Source organism: Chrysochloris asiatica, unplaced genomic scaffold (assembly GCF_000296735.1).
Source record: "Chrysochloris asiatica unplaced genomic scaffold, ChrAsi1.0 scaffold00058, whole genome shotgun sequence".
Classification (NCBI taxonomy): domain Eukaryota; kingdom Metazoa; phylum Chordata; class Mammalia; order Afrosoricida; family Chrysochloridae; genus Chrysochloris; species Chrysochloris asiatica.
In genome coordinates this window covers 9,372,693-9,380,249 of record NW_006408576.1, presented here as the reverse complement: position 1 = coordinate 9,380,249, position 7,557 = coordinate 9,372,693, and the positions used below count along the sequence as shown (strand labels likewise).

Here is a 7,557-nt window from a genome sequence, read left to right as displayed (position 1 = left end):
TTTAATTAAAAAAAAAAAAAGAAATTAAATGACACATTGCATTAAAAAAAAGAATTAAAAAAAAAAACAAACACTCAACAAAGTAGGAATTGAAGGGAAATTCCTCAATATAATCAAAAGCATATATACAAAACCAACAGCCTACATAACTCTCAATAGAGAAAAACTGAAAGCTTTCCCTCTGTGAAGAGGAACCAGACAAGGATGCCCTTTATCACCACTCTTATTCAAAATTGTGTTAGAAGTTTTAGCCAGAGCTATACGGCATGATAGAGAAATTAAAGGCATCCAAATTTAGCAAAGAGGATGTAAAACTCTCCTTATTTGCAGATGATATGATCCTATAAATAGAAAACCCCAAAGACTTAGTAAAAAAACTACTAGACCTCATCAAAAGATTCAGCAAAGTGGCAGGGTATAAGGTCAACATTCAACAATCAGTTGGATTCCTTTATATTAACAATGACAATGCTAAATAGGACATTAGGAAAGCAATACCATTTACAATAGCTGCACAAAGGATGAACTATTTAGGAATAAATATAACCAGAGATAAGAAGGACTTATACAAAAAAATTATAAAACACTACTATAAGAAACCAAAAGAGACCTACAGAGTGGAAGAACATACCATGTTCCTGGATAGGAAGACTCACTGTCGTGAAAATGTCAATACTGCCCAAAGCAATTTACACATACAATGCAATCGCAATCCAGATTCCAACAACATTCTTCAAAGAGACAGAAATGATAATTACTAACTTTATATGGAAAGGAAAGAGACCCAGAATAAGCAAAGCACTGCTTTAAAAGAAGAAGAAGGTTGGAGGTCTCTCATTTCCCGATTTCAAAATTTACAACATGGCTACAGTGATCAAAACAGCCTGGTGCTGGTACAATGAAAGATACATTGATCAATGGAACAGAATCAAGAATCCAGAAATTATTCCAACCACACACATAGCCAACTGATTTTCGACGAAGTGCCTAGGCATCTTGCATGGGGTGGAGACAGTCTCTTTAACAGATTGTGCTGGCAGAACTGGAAAGCGATATGAAAAAGACTAAAACAATACCTTTGCTTCATGCCCTATATAAAAACAAATTCAGCATGGATTAAAGATCTAAATGTGAATCTCCATATTATGAAGGTCATTAATGAAAATTTAGGGACATATGTGAGGGCACTAATTCAGGGCATATACAGACTACCAAACATTTAGAAAAGTACACAAACAAAAATAGACAAAATAGATGAGTGGGACATACTAAAAATTAAAAACTTATGTGCATCAAAAGACTTCACCAAAAGAGTAAAGAGGAAACCCCGAGAATGGGAAAAAATCTTTTGCAATGACACATCAGATAAGGGACTCATTTTTAAATTATATAGGAAACTACAACACCTCTACAAGAAAAAGACAAATAACCCAATTGAAAAATGTGCACAGGAAATGAAGAGACACTTCACCAAGGGGGAGATCCGAGCAGCCAACAAACATATGAAGAAATGTTCACGATCACTGGACATCAGAAAAATGCAAATAAAAACAAAAATGAGATATCATCTCACACCAGCAAAGCAGCAAAGATAAAAAAGCAGAAGACAACAAATGCTGGCAAGGATGCAGAAAGACTGGAACCTTCTACATTGTTGTTGGGAATGCAAAATGGCCCAACCACTCTGGTGCTTCCTCAGAAGGTTGGAAATAGAAATACCATATGACCCAGCAATTCTTCTACTTGGTATTTACCCACAAGAAATACGAGCCATTACACAAGTAGATATATGCACAACAATGTTAAAAGCAGCACTATTTACAATAGCAACAAAATGGAGACAACCAAAATGCCCATCAGTTGAAGAATGGATAAACAACTCAGGTACATTCACACAATGGAATACTACACTACCTTGAAGAACAACAAGGAAGCTGCAAGCCATCACATAACATGGATAAACCTTGAGGACATTATGCTAAGTTAAATTAGTCAGTCACAAAAGGAGAAATACTGCATAGGACCATTATTGTAAAAGACTAAGAAAAAGAACCCAACCAATAGGTGTGGGGGGGGGAGGGATCTAAATATATAAATACTGATCACCGGGATGTATGGGATGAGAAATGGAGAGGAAGGGGAAGAAAGAGCACAGGGTAGGGAACAGACACTAGAGAGCTTGGGAGCTGAGGGGGCTGGTGGGAGGCTGGCAATACACAAGAGGGGGTGGGGGGAAGAAGAACAAGGCAGATGGGAGAACAGTTGGGCAGGTTCATATGGGCTAGGTGGGACAGAGCTAAATGACGAGGTATGCACAACCCTAGAATAACAGGACTTCAGGATACAGGGATCGAGGCATGTCTTGAAAGGGAAAAAAGAGGGGAATAATGTTAAGAGCTTGGCTGTCTTTTAAATCTTGGTCTCCATTGCCTACCATTATGAAATAGAAACTTGTACGAGGTGGCAGCCAGAAACATCACAACAGAAAACATGTAGGCCCAGATCCAGCCTGGAATACCTTGGTGGGGGTGCTGGAAACTGCCCAGACCCAAAATGGTGGGGGGATTATGATGGCATGGACAGATGCAGTGGCTGGGGACAAGAGACTCAGGGAGGGAGAAGAACTGTTTGCTGACAGCCAGGAGGACAGGTCTGTGGGGTGTATCCTTTGGTTATTTGATGATGCATGGAGGGGATAATCATTGCAATAAAATGAAATATGATAGGATGAATGTGAAGCCGAAGTGGGACAGAGGCAAATAATGATGTATGAAAAACTTTGGAACAACAGGGCTCTGAGATACAGAGATTGAGACATGGTTTCAATGGGGAAAAGGGGAGAAATAATGTTAAGATGCTTGGCTGTCTGTTGAATCTTGGTTCCCCTGGCATACCAGTATAAAATAGACACTGGAGGGGGAGAGAAAGGAATAGCCAGAAATACCACCATAGAAAGCTTGTAAGTCTGTCTTCTGCCTATAACTGATTGGAATACCTAAAATGGGGATACAACGTGCCCATCAAAGGAGGCTTGCTGAGGAGCCTCTGAATTATACAAGACATAGGTGGAATCCTGAACAGCATCCAGAATCTTCTGAAGGGAAATTTCCACTTGGAAGGAAAAGCAGACCAGCCTAGAGTGGCCAGAAGAATAGAAGATACTTCCTAAAAGAAAGGCTGACAGGAAAAATACAAAACAATATAGGCAGGAAACTGATTACTACAAGAACAAACAAGTGGCTCACCCAGGAGACATCAAAGTAAGTGGTCTAGTCCCCCTCAGGGCAAACTCCTTCTATGACTAAGGCTCAATGGGAATGCATGCTCTGATTGATGACCACGTTCTTTATCAATAAGGGGAAGTGAGAGAAAAACAACAATGAAGCTGTGAGCTAAGCCTTACAACATTCAATAGACTCCTGTGAACCTGGATGGAGACCTGGTTGGCCAGCAGTGTGCCAAATCCAGGGGACTCTTGGCCCAGAGTCAGTGAAATAGCCACAGAGGACTAGAGTGGAGAGTGAAGCGTCCAGCTGATAAGAAGAGAGGGCACATGCATAAATACAACCACACTTGCAGATAATACCCACTTGACTTGGCTTCAATGGCTGGATGATCAGAGCTCAAAGAAGAAGAAAGAAGAGGGAAAAAAGAATAATCTGAAAGAATTTGATGAACTTGACATACACCTATGGAAGATTTGTTCACAGAAGAGTGAACAAATCTTCACAGCGAGGATCATTCCCACCTCCTCTCCACACAGAGAGGACAGGGATGGACAAGTTTGACATTGGCTACCCAGAATTGGGAGCTACAGAGGCAAGAAGTGACTGGCTTACAAGTTTTCAAGAGGCAACCTAGATCCAGAAGGCATGGAGCAAGGTAGAATCTTCACTGAGTAGTATCCATTCTGCCAAGTCAGGGCTGATGAAAAGAGATGCAGATAGGTCTCTTGTGATACAATAGTGAATAATTATTATCATGACTGACTGTAAGGGCTGGAAATGTAAAGGTACACGTTTTGGGGCAAAGGGAGTGGAGGGATTAACCTTGCAGTCTGGGAGCAGAGGTCTCTGGGACCATCAAAGGAGAAGAGCGGAGAACAGAACCCTACCCAGAGAAGCAGTGATGCCAGGGATGGAGGCAAAGACAATGGCGTGGGAGATGGAGTGACTGGAGACTTTGGACTTAGAGAGGGAGAGGGGCGGTATGCAGACAACTAGGGGACAGGCTTGTGGGGTATACCATTTGGTTGATGGATAATGCATGGGAAGATTGTAACCATGGCAAGGAAATGATATGTGACAGGATCAATGTGAAGTTGATGTCCTCCCATGTAAACTATCACATAATTCACAATAAAGTATTAAAAAAAAAACCAAAAAAAAAACTTTTTGTTGTGGTTCTTATTTTTATAGCGTCCATTCTGTTTGCAAAGTTATAGTTTAATTTGTTGTTTTGCTCTGTACTGGAAATAAATAAAGTTTTCTACATGATTTTCAGTCAGAGGTTGTGATACAGTTTCTTTGTGTTTATAATAGTATGGACATTGTTCTTCTACAGTCTGTCCCCTCACCAAAGATAAAAGAGGACTTTGGTGCTCTTTGAAGCATGAGTAGTAATTTTTAAGGTATCGTAGTGGTTACAAATTGGGCTGCAAACCTCAAGGTCAGCAGTTCAAAACTACCAGCTATTCCACAGGAGAAAGACGAGACTTTATGTACCCATAAAGATTTACAGCCTTAGAAACCCTATACATAGTAGCTATGAGTCAGAACCGACTCCATGGCATATAACCACCACCACCATACTGAGGAGGAACCATCTGACCTGAAGAAGTATATAAATGAGATACAAATCCTTAAGCTGTCAATTTGACAAAAGCAGTACGCCACCCTGGACTCCATTTTCTCAGGGGGCTCAAAGAAGGCTAACCAATCTGATACATGTTTGGGCAAATAGACTGGCACTTGTAAACAGCCAATGCCAAACCCATGAGGTTCCCAATGAGATAAAACATACACTGAAGAAACGTCTGGCCTGAACTTTCTAACATCTTGAAAGTGGCTGAAATGGCCATAAGCGCCTGAATAGGTGTCCAGGCCATCATACACACTAGCATAGTAAGAAAGATAGTATTGCCAAACATATATATGATGAAGAGGTTCATGGGAATCTGTTTGAGGGATCTAAAGCAATGTCCCTGTTAAGTACCGTAGAGTCAGCTCAGACTCCTAATGACCCTGTATAGGGTTTCCTAGATACACTGGTGAGTTTGAACAGCAAAACTTGAGGTTCAAATTGGCCTTTTGGTCAAGCATTTACCCTTTGGTGCCATGCAAAAAGCATCAAAGAAGAAGGAAGGAATATGCATCACTGTACCAAAAGGAAACTGTGTCCAACCATTTAAGAGGTAGCAACCATTTAAGAGCCAATGAGACTGAAGGAAGATCCAAGGTATATTAAAGGAATTGGCAAAGAACAGGACACCAGGAATTGATGGAATAAAAATTAAAATTTTTCAAGAAAGTAAGGCGGCACTGGAGGTACTCACTCATCTATGCCAAGAAATTTGGAAGTCAACTATCTGGCCAACAAATTGGAAGAGATCCGTATTTGTGCCCATTCCAGAGAGGTGACCCAGTGGAATACAGAAACCATTGGACAATATGTTTGATATCTCATGTGAGTAAAGTTTTACTAAAGGTAATACAGAAACAATTTCAAACATACATTGACAGAGAACTACCAGAAGTTCAAGCCAGATTCAGAAGAGGATGTGGAATGAGGGAAATCATTGATAATATCTGATGGATCTTGGCTGAAAGCAGAGAATACCAGAAAGTTGTTTACCTGTGCTTTATGGACTACATAAAGGCTTTCGATTGTGTGGATCATGACAAGCTATAGACAACATTGTAAAGTATGAGTATTCTAGAACACTTAATTGTGCTCATGAGGAATCTGTACATGGACCAAGTGACAGTTATTCAAAAAAACAAGAAAGCACTGAATGGTTTCCTAAAATTAGGAAAGGTTTGTGACAGGGTTGTATTCTTTCACCATTCTTATTCAACCTGTACGTTGAGCAAATAATCAGAGAAACTGGGTTATGTGCAGAAAAACATGGCATCAGGATTAGAGGAAGATTCATTAACAACCTGCAATAAACAGATGATACAACCTTGCTTGCTGAAAGTGAAGAAGATTTAAAACATTTACTGATGAAGATCAAAGAGCACAGCCTTCAGTATGAATAGCATCTCAATGCAAAGCAAACAAAAATCCTCACCACTGGAATAATAAACAGCATTCTTATCAACTGAGAAAAGATTGAAGTTATCAAGGACTTCATTCTTCTTAGATCAACTACCAATACTCATGGAAGCATCAATCAAGAAATCAAATGATTATTACATTAGGCAAATCTGCTGCACAAGATCTTTTAAAAGTGTTGAAGAGAAAAGATGTCAGCTTGAGGCTAGGGTGTGCCTGACCCAAGCCATGATATTTTCAATAACCTCATATGCATGCAAAAGCTACACAGTGAATAAGGAAGACCACAGAACAATTGGTGCATTTGAGTTATATGCTGAAGGAGAACACTGAAAGTGTCATGAGCTGCCAAAAGAACCAATAGATCTGTTTTGGAAGAAGTGCAGCCAGAATGCTTCTTGGAGGCTAGGATGGCCAAACTTTTTCTCTCATACTTTGGAAATATTGTCAGGAGTGACCAGTCGCTGGAGAAGGAAAACATGTTTGGTAAAGTGAAGGGTCAGCAAAAAAGAGGAAGACCCCCTGTGAGATGAATTGATAAAGTGACAGCATCAATGGGTTCAAGCGTGGCAACAATTTATGAGGTCGGACCAGGACCTGGCATTGTTTCGTTCTGTTGTGCATAGGGATGCTATGAGTTGGTACCCACTTTATGGCACCTAACAACAACAGCAACAACAAAGGCAATGTCTTAGCAGCGCGTCTCTACTAGGAACCAGTCTGTTTTTTGCATGCTGGTATCAGGCACTTGCTTATCCAAGTAATCAACTGGGTGCAGGGAGTCTCCATGGCCACTGCCCTGGTCACTTCAGCCACTGCTACTTCCTGCAGGCCAGATTAACTCAATGGCCCACTTGAGGTGCCAGCCTCTGTTGACCACCCTCGCTTGGGCTGTCATGGCAACCTCCTCCACCCAAATCCATCAGACCTCTCCAATGTGACTAACTGATCATTGCTCTACTAGCATCTCTTCCCAAGTCACTAATTTTTACTAACAAGTCTCAATTAAGCTTTTTTTTTTTTCCTAAACCTTTGCAACTACTTAAGACAGTAACCAATTAAAATTCTAGGAATGAAAAAAAGACCCATGTATTACATCATATACCAAAAGAAACTCAACATGGATTAAAGACCTAAATGTAAAACCTAGAAATATAAAGATCATCAATGAAAAACTAGGAACAAACTTAGGGCCCCAATACATGACACACATACACTATCAACTATTGCAAAACACACACATAGTAGAAGAAAAAATAGATGACTAGGACCCCCTAAAAA

The 7,557-nt window shown here is 40.2% G+C and overlaps 1 pseudogene; it reads right to left on the bottom strand.

The window, feature by feature from the left end:
• The window catches only part of LOC102813428, a 13,759-nt pseudogene extending 6,585 nt beyond the window's left edge, over positions 1–7,174 (bottom strand).
• Positions 7,175–7,557: the final 383 nt, after the last annotated feature.